The sequence below is a fragment of the Cryptomeria japonica genome, chromosome 8, assembly GCF_030272615.1.
Source record: "Cryptomeria japonica chromosome 8, Sugi_1.0, whole genome shotgun sequence".
Classification (NCBI taxonomy): domain Eukaryota; kingdom Viridiplantae; phylum Streptophyta; class Pinopsida; order Cupressales; family Cupressaceae; genus Cryptomeria; species Cryptomeria japonica.
The window spans coordinates 568,340,744-568,357,220 of NC_081412.1; positions in this window are offsets into that span (position 1 = coordinate 568,340,744).

Consider the following 16,477-nt stretch of genomic DNA (forward strand, 5'->3'; position numbering starts at 1 on the left):
CTGCATTTCAAATTTACAACTTGCCTCTCATTTCAACAAATGAGGACTTTTAAAACTAATAATTATAACTGCTCATAAATTTCTGCAACAATAATTCCTGTAATCTTCCACTTGTCCTGTTCTTTACTCCCGACATTCCTGCATATTAAATCACAACTATGACCATGGAGTGCTCACCTCCCAGCCTAGGCTAACTAGTAGCCACCCCTGAACTCAGAGAACCAAGCCCTAGATGGGATACAAACATGCAAACACATAGAAGACAAAAATACACACACAGATATTCAGACACACTCCCATCCCGCCTACACTGCACCACAATTTGGTGATGACCTTTTTAAGGTGGTAGTGGACCAATACCCTGAGGAGAACTGCAAATATGGAAAACATGTAGCCACCTCATGGCACAATAAATACATCTAGAAATCTCAAACCCCTTATTCCTTATGCCCCCCAAGGCATTCTAGCCTTATATCCCTTCTTATGACCCCCATTGCACAAACAGGCCATGCAGGAAGGGTCACACAAAAATCCCTTGTGATCGCTCTCATAATGAGAGTCTCTCACTCGAGGGTTGTCACTGCTACCACCCCCAAGATCCTCCTCTCCCCCAAGAGTAAGAGGTCTTGAAGACTCCCAAAAAAACACACATTCAAAAAGTAATACAAAATAACAATGAAACTCCCAACAAAAGGACATGCATGAAATCAATTTTCTTACACCAACATACTTTCAACAACATGCAAAAGAAGCCATTTTAAGATAGATGATACCAACTTTATTCTGCCCAAAGGAAGGTTGGTAATGTTGAGGAAGAGCTACCCAAATCCATGGATCTTCTCCTTCTACCCTTAGCCAAAATTTACTAATCAAATCTATTCTATTCTTTTCAAAAAATTTCTTGTCTCCAAAAATGGAGAGTGGGTGGTTACCCTCAAATTTTCAAATTCTTGCTTAAGAAGCTCATTCTCTCAGTTCTCACAAGTTTCTAAAAACTAAAGAGGAAGGTAAGATAGAATGGGAAAGAGAACTCTCATTCGAATAGGAAAGTTTACAACTAGGTTCAAACTTCTAATTTTAATTTTCGCACAACTCAAAAAAGTCAAATTTTAGGGTGTCTAAAAGGTCATTTAGAAGTAGAAACTTGCCTAAAATTACCCCTAACCCTTAGGTATGCCTTATGGGCTTTAGGAAATCCTATTCAACTACCCCTAGGTGTTCATTTAACCCATTTTAAACCCCTCTGAAGTTTATTTTCGGGTCAAACATATGTTGACCTCTCCAAAAATTCTTTTCCCAAGGTATTTATGACATCATGTTATATTAAATGAAAAAGCTATAGTTGAACACTTTCCCACCAAGAGACAACAAAAAAAATTTAAACTTAAATCTACACATGTGTCAAGTGACACAAAGAAAACACTTATACAATTTAAAACATGACAATGTCTCTTGTGGATTTTACACAATAAATTTAAATAACACTTAACACACAAGCATCATATACTGTTACGAATAAAATACAATACAAATGAGGTGTTGTCTCTCCAAATAGACAACCCCTGGCTTACGAACATACATAAGTCTAGGTTTGGTTCTTCGTAAATTTCCATGGTCACATGGATAACTTCCTACGATCTCAATTTACACATTAGTACTTTCAAATATCCACATATAATATAATTCAAAGGAATAACAATACACATCATCACTTGCATACAATTTACATCCGAACAAATTAAATACATCTTTTATCAAGCAATTTCACATAAGCAATTTCATCCTAATTCACATAAACTAAACCATACATCATAATTCTATTATCATAGTAAAGTCCTGCAAATTCAATAACGACATCTATCATCACAATATCATCTTATCTAACAATCATGTAGTGTTCTATCTCATAAAGCATATAAGTAAATCATCAAAATATAACAATGTTATCCAAATCCTGAAATCATATTAGTTCTAAGTTTCAATATGCATCAAAATAAAGTATCCATAATAGTCAATATATAAAAATCACTGAAATGTCAGACTGAGTCGAGGTTAGGCCTCACACCCTCCCCCTCTAGGCATGAACTTCCTCTTGGAGTTCATCAAATAGGTAGGGGTACTCTGATCTCATGCGTGCTGCGTCCTCCCATGAAGCCGTAACCTCATCATAACAATCCCACTGGACCCTAACCTGGTCTAGCTCTCGACCTCGAAGGGACAATGTCCAGCGTGTCAAAATGTGAATGGGCTCCAAAGCTAGCTGCCCGTCCGACTCCACCTACAAGGCATCCCAATCTAAAATGTGAGACTCATCATAGATATATTTTCTCAAAACTGATACATGAAACACATTGTGGATGTGTGACAGGCTAGGTGGCAATGCTAAATGGTAGGCAACTAGGCCTATCCTCTCAAGAATCTCAAAAGGTCCTACAAAGCGAGGTGCAAGCTTAGAACCCTTTCCGTAACGGATTGAACTCTTATGCGGTCGCACTCTCAAGAAGACTCTGTCTCCAACCAAGTAGCTATGATCTATCCTCTTTGCATCAGCATATTTCTTCTATCTATCCTGAGCCTCTCTAAGATGTTGCCTAATCAAATCCACCTGTTGTTCCATATCCTGAACTATCTCAGGACCAATAGCAACTCTGTCCTCTATGCGATCCCAACTCAAGGGCATCCTGCAAGGCCTGTCGTATAATGCTTGATAGGGTGGCATCCCCAAAGAAGTGTGATGCCCATTGTTATAGTTAAACTCCACTAAGGGAAGATACTCCTCCCACCAGGTTTGATGATCCATGACATACATGCGAAGCATATCCTCTAACAATTGATTGACCCTATCTGTCTGACCATTTGTTTTCGGGTGATAGGCTATACTAAAATTGAGCTTACTACCCATAGCTGCCTGTAATGACTTCCAAAAGGAGGAAGTGAAAAGAGAATCCCTGTCAAAAATAATCTTGCGGGGCATGCCATGAAGTCTAACAATGTCTCGCAAGAACACCTGTGCTACTGCTGGAGTTGTGAATGTAGTATAGACTGGTGAAAAGTGGGCTACTTTGGTCAACTTGTCAACTGTCACCAAAATAGCATCATGGCGACGAGAAGACATAGGAAGACTAATGATGAAATCCATGGATATAGTATCCCACTTCCACTCTAGTATAGCATGAGACTAGAGCAACCCACCTGGATGGCGGTGCTCCGCCTTTACTCTCTGACACTCAAGGCATCGAGCTACTATCTCAGCAATGAGCTGCCACATTCCCGGCCAATGATATAACTGCCTCAATTTAGCATGCAACTTTTTAACCCCAAGATGCGCTGCATAAGGAGCTCTATGAGCTTCCGTGACAATGAACTCTCGCAATCCTCCGGAGAAGGTACATAAATGCACCCTCTGTGGCGTAACAGTCTATCAGACTCCAAAGAATAATCCACATATTTCCCCTCTAGAGTAACCTGAGATCGTATTACCTAACTAACCTCTGCATACCATCCATCCTCTGGCAAGTGCTATAGTATACAGTCTCTCAAATCTGTGCCCATAGATATGGTATAAACCTTGTGACGTCTCCTACTCAAAGCATCTATAACTACGTTTTCCTTTCCTTTGATGTAGTGAACGTCAAAATCATATTCGCACAAGAACTCCATCCATCTCCTCTGACATGCATTAAGGTTTGGTTGAGTGAAGATGTACTGAAGACTCTGATGATCTGAATACGGCTTGAAGTGATGACCTAAAAGGAAGTGTCTCCACCTCACAAGTGCATGCACTACTGCTGCAAGCTCAAGGTCGTGAGTGGAATAATTAAGTTCATGAGTCTTAAGTTTCCTAGACTCGAAAGCTATGGCCCTACCATCCTACATAGGAACTGCCCCTAAACCCTCTAGTGAAGCATCTGTACAAACCATGAAGTCAGCTATGGGGTCTGGTACAACAAGGATAGGAGCGCCAGTAAGTGCCTTCTTGAGTTCCTGAAAGGCCTTCTCGCACTTCTCTGTCCACTCAAATTTCTTCCCTTTACGCTGAAGAGAAGTAATAGGGTGTGCGACTCTAGAGAATCCCTCGACAAAACGTCGATAATACCCTACTAAGCCCATGAAAATCCTGACCTCTGTCACACTGGTGGGTGCTAGCCAATCCATAATAGCTTTAATCTTTGATGGGTCAACTAAGATCCCATCACCAGAAATAACGTGCCCAAGGTACTTGACTTTTGACCGAAAGAATGCACACTTCGAAAAACTACCAAACAACTGGTTATCCCGCAAACACTGCAATACCTGTTTCAGGTGCTCCTCATGCTCCTTCTCATTTTGAGAATATATCAGTATATCATCGAGAAACACAATAACAAAATGGTCTAGAAATGTATGGAACACCCCATTCATGAGGCTCATAAAAATTGCTGAGGCATTCGTAAGTCCGAATGGGACTATGGTGAACTCATAGTGACCATATCTAGTGCGAAATGTGGTCTTGTGGATATCACTCTCCACTATTCTCAGCTGATGGTATCCTGACTTCAAATCTATTTTGGAAAAGACTTTGGCACCCTGAAGCTAGCCGAATAAATCATCAATTCTAGGCAAAGGATATCGGTTCTTGATGGTTACTTTATTTAGCTGTCGATAATCCATGCATAATCAGAGAGATCCGTCCTTCTTCTTAATGAAGATGACTGGTGCACCCCAAGGGGATACGCTAGGATGAATATGACCCTTCTCAAGGAGTTCCTCAAGCTATATTTTGAGTTCATTAAGCTCATTTGTGGTCATCCTATAAGGTGCTCTAGAAACTGGCTCGACTCCTAGTACTAGGTCTATATGAAAATCAATCTCTCTATGGGGTGGCATTCCAGGTAACTCTGAAGGAAATACATCTGAATATCCCTTAAGGATAGGATGGTCGTCAAGTGATGTTTCTTTTTCTTCCTCTTCTCCTCTGTCACTGATAGTGATAGCAAAAAGCTGACATCCCTTTCGCATGCTCCACTTAAGCTGCATTGCGGAGATCATACAGAGAGACACGGGCCTCTGGATCCCGGTAATAATTATGGGAGAACCATGATCATCCTCACACTCGATCTTTTTCAGGCAGCAATCCATCTTGGCTTTGTGGGCATAAAGCCAATCCATGCCAAGTACGATTCCGTAAGATCCAAGTGGAGTCACTCTAAGGTCTACTAAAGTGGTGGTCTTGCCAATCTGTAGCTGACATACCCTAACCTCTGATTCCACTGACACTTTAGCCCCTGAAGCTAATTTCACTTCCCAACTGACACCCTGTCTAGTTGCCACTAGCCCACAATGCTCCACAACCAATGGAGATATAAAGGAGTTAGTAGCTCCTGAATCAAACAAAATAGATACATTGTTACCTTTGATCATACCTATAGATTCGATAACCATGGCCTGATGCTCAGCCTGGCAGTTGTCAACCACTGCGAATACTCTATGGGACCTGCCCATATCACCAATTGTCAGCTCTGAAGCGGCCATCCACTGATTCCCTGCCACCTGACCCTAAGGGCAATCCCTCGCCATATGCCCCATGGCTTCACACGTAAAGCAAGCACCCCGTGCCTGAAACTAGGCACCCTGAGGCCTAGAGAAAGCCTGACCTCTTGTCTTACTGGATCCACTATACCCACCCCTGGAGGACTACTGAGTCCTCGCCGATTGTGTGTACTGCCCCTGTGCTCTCTGATCACGTCTCTGTCCCTGAGTCTGCCACTATTTGGGCTTGGAGCCCTACTGATACTGTGGAGGCTTCTGCCTCTTGTTCTATGGTGCCTGTTGTGGAGAAGGGGGTTTGGAGAACCCCTGAGAGTTTTGGTTGTTTCCTTTCCAATGTGGTTTCTGGAATCCATAAGTCTGAGGTGTGGGATTTCAGTTCTGAAACCGATCCCTATTGTCCGGTGGTCTGACCTAAATTTCCTCAGCAATCAGTGCCTTCTCCATAGTGACCCGAAGGCTCTCTACTTCGGACATCCTAACAAGCCCGGCCATACCAGCATTTAACCCTCTGATGAAGCGGTTTACAAGAATTTCTCATCCTTTAGATAATCTATATAAGGCAACAGCTCAAAGAATTTACTCTCATACTGGGTTACTGACAAGCCTTTTTGTTGGAGATTGTGAAATTCGTCTATACGACGCTGTCTGAAGTGTTCGGATAGGTACCTCTCACGGAACCTCTCTGTGAATATCTCCCAAGTGAGAGTATCAAGAACTAATCCGCATTTGTACTCTTCCTGTCTCCACCAAGTGGAGGCCAACCCTCTCAGTAGATGAATTGTGACACGTGCTTTTAGGTTGCTCTTGTAAGAACGCAACGCAAAGCACCTCTCAAGACTCAAAAGCCATGCCTCGGTCTCTACCCCGTCGGTAGGCCCTCTGAAGGACGGTGGCTGGAGGCGCATGACCTCCCTGATAAGATCCCCTGGATCCCGACGAGCTCTCTCAAAATAAACTGGTTCCACTGCTGGAGGTGGTCCTGGCATATGTACAGACTCTGGCTCATTTCCATCCCGACTCTCTACAGGAATAGGAGCTAGGCTCCTACTTTGTTCTCTATCAACAGATCTATGACTCCTAGAGTCATGACTTCTAACCTGAGGGTTCTCTGCTGGGATCCTTTCCTGAACTATGCCAATAAGATTCTGTATTGCTGCTAAGAGGTCTCGGTTAGGTTCATTTGGTTGTTCGGGAGGTGCTCCTGGGTTCTCTTCTGGAACTGATGCCTCCCTTACTACCTCTTCACGTGCTATGCACACACGTGTACGACCCCGCCCACGCTTGCGAGCTTGTCGCGTTGTCGGAGGCATCCTAAGAGGAAAATAAGGCAAAAATAATTAATTAATTTCTTTTAGAATAATATTAATTCAATTAAATTCAACTATCTTATAAAATCAATTAAAAAAAATAATTTGAATAATCTAAGGTGAAACGTAAGTGGAGTAAGGTTCCTAGTGTGGAAACCTTGCTCTGATACCAAAATGTCATGCCCGAAATTTAGGGCAAAAATTGAATGATTTTTTTTTTAAAAGACTAATTAATTAACAAAGTTCTCTAACTCGACATGCATTAACATGTTTGCCATATCAATATTTGAGCTAACTCTGATACTAAACTAAGTAATGAAATTAATTAAAAATTTATTTGTGGAAAACTAAATGATTTAATTTATTTTCTCATCAACATAGTCAATAGTTTAATTAAAACAAACTCATTAAAACTAGAAGATGAAGATAAATTTAGTCTCCATTAAGACTATATTGTCTAAAATCCATTTTTAAATCCATAATTAAAATAATCGTTTAAAGTGTCACTTAATTTAGATAATTTAATTTACACAGGCAAAATTAATTACGGGTAGCTATTAATCAACTTGGAAAGCTAATTAAAAATTATTTTTCTAGCATCCATTCTAACCTCAAAATGAAAGGTGCTTAAATTAATCCCTTTTAAATCCAAACTTAAAATTTAATGCTCTAATTAAATTAACTAGGGCATGATTAAGTATCTATCACACTAAATACATTTAAAAATATAAGATTAGGATTTATTCTTTAAATTTATTTTTTTCAACTTCCTATTTGTATATCATATATGGGTATTTAAATATTTAAATCCCTATATAAATACATACCCAAATATATATATATAATCTTCTAAAAGATTTTTCCAACTTAATAGCAATTAAGCCCTACAAACCCTATTTAGGGATCTTCCATTATAAAATGGCCCTAAACTAAATGAGTTAACATTTTATTTTATTTTATTACCCTAACCCTACTCGAGCTAGGGTTTAATATATTTTTTTGCTTAACACCATGTTGCAGGGCCGAGTTGAGGGAGAGTTAGCGGTGCAGAGGCGGGGGTTTCTTGGAGGGGGCTTGGCCATGGCTGCCCACTATGCATTGCACAGTGTTCGGCCTTGTTGCCCATTGTGCAGCGCACAGTGTGCGGCCCTGCCGTCCACTGTGCACTACACAGTGCGTGACCTCGCCGTCCACTGTGCATTGCACAGTGCGCAGCTTGCCCACCGATCACTGTGCGATGCACAGTGCTCGACCCCTTTCCCCCCCTTATATATATATATATATATATATATATATATATCCCAATATATTTTACATGCAAATTTTTTTAAAACAAAAAAAACAAAGGTAAATCATTATGTTAAATAAATCTATATATATATATTCTTTTATATATATATATATATATATATATATATATATATATATGTATATGTATATATGTATATATATACATATATATATATATATCTATATATAATGGTATATATACTTAGGCTTACATTTTCATTTGTTTTGCAGGGTATTTATATGATATGTTTTATATAAAAGTATATATAAATATATACATGATTTCTACATGTATATAAATATATTTATTTATTTATAACTTATATTATTATTTCTTTTCTTAAACTAACATCGAAATCATGGAAGATTCTGATTTACAATTGTAGGAAAGGAAGTATAGTAATAAGTCTGTTTAATGGAGGGATATTTTCCAGAACTATATTGTACTCTATTGATTTACATAAAATAGAATTATAAAATTTGTTTTTAAATCTACTATATGCATGCAATTCTAGTTAATGCCTTTCCTATTTATTTTTATTTTAAATGCCTAAAAATGGAACAAGTTTCCTGCTAAACTATTTATCATAACACATCAGATATATTTTTTTTCTCTGAACTTAGGAAATACTATTTTAGGAATACATTATTCTTTTCTACAATAAATACATTCACTGATTCTACAATTAATATAGCAACTAAATAAACACATGTTTTTTTCTTTATACTTAAAATCTAACAACAAATACAACTCATATTTTTCTGCAAGTAGAATGAAGACAAATTCATAGATAAGAGAAAAACACTGAATTAAATAAAACTGATTTTCATATTAAAATGACTATTGCATGCAATTTCAAAAGTATTTCTTTCCAAATAGAAAATATGAATATATATCTAGTTTTTTTTACAAACCTAAAGATATTCTGCAATATTTACAAGATGTTTCTTTATTTAAATACAATAACTAATCTTATATCTGCATTTCAAATTTACAACTTGCCTCTCATTTCAACAAATGAGGGCTTTTAAAACTAATAATTATAACTGCTCATAAATTTCTGCAACAATAATTCCTGTAATCTTCCACTTGTCCTATTCTTTACTCCCGACATTCCTACATATTAAATCACAACTATGACCATGGAGTGCTCACCTCCCAGCCTAGGCTAACTGGTAGCCACCCCCGAGCTCGGAGAACCAAGCCCTAGACGGGATATAAACATGCAAACACATAGAAGACAAAAATACACACACAGATATTTAGACACACTCCCATCCCGGCTACACTGCACCACACTTTGGTGATGACCTTTTTAAGGGTGGTAGTGGACCAATACCCTGAGGAGAACTGCAAATATGGAAAACATGTAGCCACCTCATGGCACAATAAATACATCTAGAAATCTCAAACCCCTTATTCCTTATGCCCCCCAAGGCATTCTAGCCTTATATCCCTCCTTATGACCCCCATTGCACAAGCAGGCCATGTAGCAAGGGTCACACAAAAATCCCTTGTGATCGCTCTCATAACAAGAGTCTCTCACTCGAGGGTTGTCACTGCTACCACCCCCAAGATCCTCCTCTCCCCCAAGAGTAAGAGGTCTTGAAGACTCCCAAAAAAAAACACATTCAAAAAGTAATACAAAATAACAATGAAACTCCCAACAAAAGGACATGCATGAAATCAATTTTCTTACACCAACATACTTTCAACAACATGCAAAAGAAGCCATTTTAAGATAGCTGATACCAACCTTATTCTGCCCAAAGGAAGGTTGGTAATGTTGAGGAAGAGCTACCCAAATCCACGGATCTTCTCCTTCTACCCTTAGCCAAAATTTACTAATCAAATCTATTCTATTCTTTTCAAAACTTCTCTTGTCTCCAAAAATGGAGAGTGGGTGATTACCCTCAAATTTTCAAATTCTTTCTTAAGAAGCTCATTCTCTCAGTTCTCACAAGTTTCTAAAAACTAGCGAGGAAGGTAAGACAGAATGGGAAAGAAAACTCTCATTCGAATAGGAAAGTTTACAACTAGGTTCAAACTTCTAATTTCAATTTTCGCACAACTCAGAAAAGTCAAATTTTAGGGTGTCTAAAAGGTCATTTAGAAGTAGAAACTTGCCTAAAATTACCCCTAACCCTTAGGTATACCTTATGGGCTTTAGGAAATCCTATTCAACTACCCCTAGGTGTTCATTTAACCCATTTTAAACCCCTCTGAAGTTTATTTTCGGGTCAAACATATGTTGACCTCTCCAAAAATTCTTTTCCCAAGGTATTTATGACATCACATTATATTAAATGAAAAAGCTATAGCTGAACACTTTCCCACCAAGAGACAACAAAGGAAATTTAAACTTAAATCCACACATGTGTCAAGTGACACAAAGAAAACACTTATACAATTTAAAACATGACAACGTCTCTTGTGGATTTTACACAATAAATTTAAATAACACTTAACACACAAGCAGCATATACTGTTATGAATAAAATACAATACAAACGGGGTGTTGTCTCTCCAAATGGACAACCCCTGGCTTACGAACATACATAAGTCTAGGTTTGGTTCTCCGTAAATTTCCATGGTCACATGGATAACTTCCTGCGCATCTCAATTTACACATTAGTACTTTCAAATATCCACATATAATATAATTCAAAGGAATAACAATACACATCATCACTTGCATACAATTTACATCCGAACAGATTAAATACATCTTTTATTAAGCAATTTCACATAAGCAATTTCATCCTAATTCACATAAACTAAACCATACATCATAATTATATTATCATAGTAAAGTCCTGCAAATTCAATAACGACATCTATCATCACAATATCATCTTATCTAAAAATCATGTAGTGTTCTATCTCATAAAGCATATAAGTAAATCATCAAAATATAACAATGTTATCCAAATCCTGAAATCATATCAATTCTAAGTTTCAATATGCATCAAAATAAAGTATCTATAATAGTCAATATATAAAAATCACTGAAATGTCAGACTGAGTCGAGGTGAGGCCTCACAGTATATTATGCCACCCCGAGGAGATGGAGATAGGGAGAGTGACTATTTATGTGACATTTTTTAAACTTTGTGTTTATTTATGGAATTTGGATTGTTTATTAGCTATGTGATGGAGGTTGATTTAAAATACATATGTGATGGATTACATGTTTATGATGATAAATGTGACATTTTTGGAACTTTGTGTTTATTTATAGAATGTGGATTGTTTATTACCTATGTGATGGATGGTGATTTATGATACATATGTGATGGATTACATGTTTATGATGACATATATGTGATGCTTATGATGCTCAATTACATATATGATGATACATATGTGATGCTTATGATGCTTACGATACATATGTATTTATTGTTTATCAACTTACAAATGTAATGCTTATGATGCTCAATTGATGGTGTTGATTTCATGTATATATTTTGTGTGATGTTGTCACCCTTGGTGGGAATAGGTCATTGACTACAGACATCGTCAACCCTTTAGTTGAGGATCCTGCATATTCTACATAAAGTAAAGGTAAGGAATTAAAAAATTTACAATGACTATGATGCCATCATATTTTTTTTATTTAATACTCTTTTTGTCTACAAAGTTCATGTTGTTCATGTTGTGTACTATGTAATTTTTAGCTAACATAAGATAATTGAATTACATGTGCAGGAACCTGAATCCCTTTGACAAGGATCCTGCACAGTCTCATGGATCGACAGTTACAAGTCAATACACCCTATAGAAACGGTTTATTTTTTAAAAATTACTTGGAAAACAAACTTCCTCAGTTTTTCAAACCTTGACATTAGCAGCAAATCTAATACAATTATCAACACTTGAGGCCCCAGTTGGACTTATTCAAATTTTAATCTCAACATCAACTTTAGGGCCGACTTCCTCATCTACATTACCCTAATTTGCAAAATATCTCTCTCATTACCAACTAACTCTATCATTTGATGGAGTGCAGGTACCACCAAATAGGTATTTGTCAGATGTGTCTTCCCTGAGTGAGGGAAATGCAGGAATAGAAAATGAAAGTGAGATATGTAGTAGGTCTACAATAGGGAGATCAACTAGAGCTCAAAAGATTAGAAGAAAATTCAATAAACGCATGAATTTTTTTCTTGCTCAAGGGGGGTCATGTTCTTATGATGATGAGACCAAAGGCAATGTCAAGGTGCCCTTGAGGTACAAACATCTACAGAAACAATGGGTACCCAAGGAACTTCCTCCAATAAAAACTGATTTTTGTGTTAACAATATGATATATCACATAGCACCTTCGTCGTTACATGGTTTGGGCCTATTTTCCATGGACTACATAAAGGTCTATTACAACAAACTTGTTGAATTGATGGAGTTTGTCGGACCTTGTTACAATTACAATAATTGGATGCAGATTGTTTGATATAAAAAAATGTATGCGTAGGTATGCACTATCAAAAAATTATATACAATAGAAATATAATGATCAAAGTAAATGAGTGGCTGCATACATTGATGGAAGGCCAAAAGCAATAGGGAATATTGCAGGTTTTATAAATAGTACGCGACCTGGGTCAACTAATAAACAACCCAATTGCATATTTGAGGTGCGTATGTGTGATAAAATCAATAAGTGCAAGGGAAGAGCTGCTAATCGATTACAATTTGAATCATATAGATACAAACAAAGTTACTATCATGGGGGTGGTACGTACTATTAACCATTTAAATTAACCAACCTCCAATTAATGACTTCAATATACCATTTTATTATGAAGTTTTTTGCTAAGTCTATTGGTTTCATTTCGCTAACGTTTTTTATATTTTTTCTTTGTCACAGGGTGACATGGATCCATCACATAGCATAGATAGGGATGTAGGTCGTGACACTTCTACCGAGCAAGTAAACCTCATTGTAATTAGACAAATTAGATAGAAGCAAACTATTACATTATTATGTTTTATTTTTGAGTGTTTTAGAGTAATTTTATAATTGTTAATGATATTATTGTCATTTATGGATGTTCGGGGAAAAGGAAAGGGAGTTGCAGTACCTGAGCACTTCTCTAGGGATGTGGACTCAATAGGATTAACCAATGATGACCCTGAAAATTCCACAAACCCTATGGAATTGATAAAAATGTCTATTAGAAAAATTAGTAGAGAGATTGTTTCTTTGGCATCCATGGAGCCTTAAACTGATGAGATACGAGAGAGGGTGCAAAAAATGATTTGGACAATAGAAAACTTGCAAGTAAGTAGTAATGAAAGCTTTAATTATAACAAAAGTTCAATAATGGTTTATATTTTATACTCTTTTATGCCATTAACTAAAATATGTACATGTTGTTTTTACAACAATTTATGCATCTTCATCAACTTGGTGGCCATGATTAGGGTATTGTAGGTAGTTCAGGTGATGACAATTTTCTTGGCTTATCACTTTGAGTACCCAAAATACATCATACTTGATACTATCAATATTCATAATAAAGGTTCATCCTTGTTTACAATTCTTGCACTTTTCATATATTTAATGTTTTATATATTTAATGTATTATTCTTCTGGTGTTGTTAATGTTCCTATGCAAATGTCATCGACGCCTCATCAGAGGTTAGCCCCACCTATATTGTCGACTGCAATGTTGGCAACACGCAACATGCAGAGATCCTCCATTGTACATCATATTGGCCCACCCACTATTGGTAGATCCCTCTTTTTCTCTATCTTCTATTATGTGTTTATTTCCCTTCAAGCATTCTTTCTTGGGGGCATTTCATAGTGGATTAGTTTTCTGCAACTGGAGATGCACATGAGGATGCACCAAAGGTGACTACTACTGATAACATACCATCATTTCTTGGATATTCTCGTATTGATAGTATAGGAATGTTGCAGGCCACATTGGTGGTGCATGATAAGGAAATGATTCCCTTAAAGATACAGAAAGTTCCAGGTACTTTAAAATTATTATTATATAAAGTCTATTTGTAATTTACTTTCTAATCACTCATTTTGGACTAATGATCCCATGAATTTTTTTGCAGGAAATGATATTTTTTATAAAAATCTTAATGACATTGCATTGCAGATATTTGGGCCCACCATACATAAAAGGTGGAACATCATATGTGAACTAACCCTAATCCACTACTTTGATTTCATATCATTGCTAGAATAGTTTTCCTTTGATCCATTTCTTGAACTATAATAAATGTAGCTTCAGTTCGTTTCTGAATCTAATAGGTTTTTTTTTTCTTTAAAAGGTGGAATAACCAAGAAAAAGGGTTAAAAGATGAATTGACAAACCATATGGTTGAGTGGTTTGGAAATGACACATTCGACAAAACCAAGCTCCTTTAAAAAACTGACACATATCTAAAGTATGTGAGGGACCAATACAAGACCCATTTATAGAAGAACGTAAAGTATGAGCCTCCCCCCATGATTCTAGAGAGGGAGTGGAAGGACCTAATTTTGGATGCCAAGGAGATAATTTAAAGGAAAAGAGGAAATACATCACTAGACACCAAAAGAAGGTATGAGATACTATTAAGAATGTAATTATGTACTAATTAATTATTTTTTTATATTTATATAATCTAACATATTTCAAACTTTTCATAGATTGAGTGACACGTCAAAGACAAACAAGGAAAGACAAGAAAAGCACAGGCAACACAAAATCGGCTCTGGTGGTTATATGAAACTTGCCGCACGAATTGTAAGTATCCGTAAATGAAATATTGCAACCAAATATTTATAAATTGCAAACGTTTTTTTTTTTATCAAACAATGCAAGAAAAATTCATGATACCAAGCAAAAATGCAGGGCTCTGAATTCAATAGAATGCCCACAAAAGATGACAAGAGAATTGCCTACTAGCAAGGCTATACAGCCATGACTGATCGGCTACGAGAATTGAGTGGGCAAACACAAGATTCTGGTGCATCCATGACATAGGTAAATAAGCTAAATGAAAATTGTTTCAAATTGAATATTTTACCTGCAATAATCTAATTGATGTTGATTTCCAACATAAAGTGACTATATTTGTTTTAAATAAGCAAGCAATGATAACAATGTTCATGACATTGGAATGTAACCTGCTAATCATGAAACACCACCTGCACATGAAGGTCCAGATGTGCATCCCAGTTGTGGAGGTATTCATTTGCTATTCAAATTTATTTATGTAATTATTAATACAATTAAACATCTTAATTTGTAATTAGAGTAGTAATTAATGTAACCTTTTTTGTTAATATTTTAGAGCATGCAGTCGGTGGTGACCAAGTGGAGCATGATCCGAGGACACAACATCTGGAACATGATGTTCCCCAATTAGGTAAAGAGAACCACTATTATTCCTTTAAACAAATCTAATTGCAATTGGTGTTCAACATTAATGCAACCATTAGTATTTCAACTCTAGAGGATGTAGAGGGTGTTCAACATGTTGAGGTTGAGGCTAGACAAAATGATGTGGCCCCATCAGGTAAAGAGTGCAACAGTTATGTTCTCTAAATTAATGAAACACTTGTAACAATAATAAAAAATCTTTTGAATTTAACCCATTTCTTTGTTATTGCAGAGGACCCCCCTTCGCTTTAGTGTCCTCGTCCTTTGTATAGGACTAGGCATACATCGAGATCACGAACAAATGGCAGAATAAATGAAGAGGGGGGAAATGATGAAGAAAATGGTGCTCCACTTATTCTTTTCATAGATTTAAAGAAAAAACAAAAAAAGAAATGATTGTAATCTACCTAATATAATAATGACTGATTTTTATGTGTTAATGAATTTAATTATGTGCTAATGAATGATATCTGTTAATTAATATTGATGAATGTTGCGTGTTAATTAATGTTAATCTATGTTATGTGTTAATGAATTTTATGTGATATTAATGAATCAATGTTATATTTTATTAATGGTATAAAGAATGAATGAATGTTAGATGTTAACGGGGAATTTAGAGTGATGTTAGGGAGGGGGGGGAGGGGCCAAATGAGCTTCCACCTTCACGTGGTTGGCCCTGTTAAGTAGAGAATATTAAACTATTCTCAAAACCAAGCGAAGCTCAATAAGATAACACACTTTTCAATATTTCATTATGTTGCACAGTTAATCTTATTGAATAATGTATATTGAATCTTAATTGCAGGGTCCAACAGAGCCAACAAGAACAACACCACCACAAATTGCTGGGTATAATGAGCTCCCATATTGTCTTGTATGTACACTAACAATATGAGTTGCTTCTAGTGTTGATATCCATGGTGGGACTACAAAAGTTATGAATATGCCTCATC